The sequence below is a fragment of the Moschus berezovskii genome, chromosome 24 (assembly GCF_049115385.1).
Source record: "Moschus berezovskii isolate FMDL1 chromosome 24, NW_MosBer_1.0, whole genome shotgun sequence".
Lineage (NCBI taxonomy): Eukaryota > Metazoa > Chordata > Mammalia > Artiodactyla > Moschidae > Moschus > Moschus berezovskii.
This window is the reverse complement of record NC_142483.1, coordinates 56,800,697-56,803,313: the sequence shown is the minus strand read 5'-3', so window position 1 is coordinate 56,803,313 and position 2,617 is coordinate 56,800,697.

Below are 2,617 nucleotides of genomic sequence, written 5' to 3'. Positions count from 1 at the left end.
AAAAAGAAAGAAATGAATATGCTATTTACATATAGTTTAATATTTAATAATGTATATTATTATATATAGTAATTATTATAATTTATGATTTATATTATATATTAACATATATGTATATATACATATTAATGTAACATTCTATCTTCAGATGGCTTACAATCTATTAAACAGTTGAAATTTAAAAAGTATAAGACTATTTCAAATGCAAGTATATCTTGCTTGTGTTTTTATTTAAGATAGCCCATGATAATATTAACACACCCTTACACAGCTTTGGACACTAAATAAATATAAAGCAGGTGGTACTTCAGATTATTTAGAGAATGTGTTATATGTCTATTTCATGTAGTTTTTAACCTTGTATAGGTTAATTAAAAAAAAAACAACAGTGGACTGGGGAATGTTTCTACTTAAGAGTAAATTGCGTAACAATTTCTTTCTTTAATAAAAATAGTATAGAATAACCACAGAATTGAAGGCCATTTTAAACAGCTTCTGTCTTTATCTTCAGCCAATACTGAATTTTGTTGTTTTTCAAATGATTGTTACACACAAAGTGAAATGCTAAGCCAGGCTCCTGGGAGAATTAAAATTGTAAACGGTAGTCTCCACCCTAATGAAATCCCTCATCCAAATAGATGACATGAAAGCAAAATCTAAGTGGATGCCCGGTGCTGAGGAGAGCCAAGTGCTGGTTTGTGCAATTCAGTTTAGACCCCTTGCCGTGGTGGAGTTGCTCTCAAATCCTGTCTCAGCAGCACATGCCGTGGGGAAACAGCTGCAAACATCAATCATAAAAACATCCACACACCAACTACATGTCAGCGTTTCAAGACAAATTGCATTGTTGCCTCTAGGTTCTACTGTTCTTGGCTTTTGCCCCAAACGCCAAGCTCTCTTCCAATACTGTGTCCTTACTGACCCTCTCTGGGCAGTTGACGATTCTAAGATTTCTGCTCATACCTCTGCTAATGTTTCTTCCTCCTGCTGATTAGAGCTGTTCTTGATATATTCTGGCCATTAACTGTCATTATTTTTGCAAACATCACCCAGTGTGTCATCTGTCAACTTTGTTTATGGTGTCCCTCCATTGAAGACAAGCTTTCAGTTTTGAAAGTCAAATTCACTGATGTTTCCATTTTGGTTTGTGATAGAGAAAGAAGAGCTTATTTATAAAATTCTTTCCCACTAGAATGTCACAAAGACCTTCCTCAGAAGAACCCTTACTATTTATTCTTTATTTTTCAAATCAACTGGACTTCAATTCTTCTGTATATGTTCAAAATAAGCTTTTCATTTTCTTCAAAACAATCTTGCTGGAATTTTATTGAATTTATAGATCGATCTGAGTTGTTGTTCAGTCACTCAATTGTGTCTGACTCTTTGTGACCCCATGGACTGCAGCATGCCAGGCTTCCCTGTCCTTCACTATCTCCTAGAGTTTGCTCAAACTCATGTCCATTGAGTCAATGATGCCATCCAACCATCTCATCCTCTATCATCCCCTTCTCCTCCTGCCCTCAATCTTTCCCAGCATCACCAGTTTGGGTAGCACTGACATCTTTAAAGTATTCAGTTCAGTTCAGTTCAGTTCAGTCGCTCATTCGTGTCCGACTCTCCGCGACACCATGAATCACAGCACGCCAGGCCTCCCTGTCCATCACCAACTCCCGGAGTTCACTCAAACTCATGTCCACAGAGTCGGTGATGCCATCCAACCATCTCATTCTCCGTCGTCCCCTTCTCCTCCCACCCCCAATCCCTCCCAGCATCAGAGTCTTTTCCAGTGAGTCAACTCGTCGCATGAGGTAGCCAAAGTATTGGAATTTCAGCTTTAGCTGTTCAGTCCTTCCAATGAACACCCAGCATTGATCTCCTTTAGAATGGACTGGTTGGATCTCCTTGCAGTCCAAGGGACTCTCAAGAGTCTTCTCCAACACCACAGTTCAAAAGCATCGATTCTTCGGCGATCAGCTTTCTTCACAGTCCAACTCTCACATCCATACATGACCACTGGAAAAACCACAGCCTTGACTAGACGGACCTTTGTTGGCAAAGTAATGTCTCTGCTTTTTAATATACTATCAAGGTTGGTCATAACTTTCCTTCCAAGGAGTAAGCATCTGTTAATTTCATGGCTGCAATCAGCATCTGCAGTGATTTTGGAGCCCCCAAAAATAAAGTCTGACACTGTTTCCACTGTTTTTCCATCTATTTCCCATGAAGTGATGGGACCAGATGCCATGATCTTTGTTTTCTGAATGTTGAGCTTCAAACTATTAGCTCATTTCAAATATAAACAATATGTAGCTTTCTATCCACTCAATTTCTCATCAGTGTCCTACAATAGAGCTTACAAATATCCTTTCTGCGGTTCTTGTATTGTCTTTGTTAAGTTAGTTCCTGAATAGTGTAGCACTTTTGTTAGTTTTGAGAATATCTTATTTTTGTTTATAATTTCTTAATTACTGTGAAAAGAACACTATTAATTTATATTTATCTCATCTTCAACCATGCTCTTTTGTGAATTCTAATAATGTCTTGATTTTGTATCTGCAAATAATATTTTTGTCTTTCTGTCTTCTATGCTTATAATTGGACAAAACCTCCAAACATG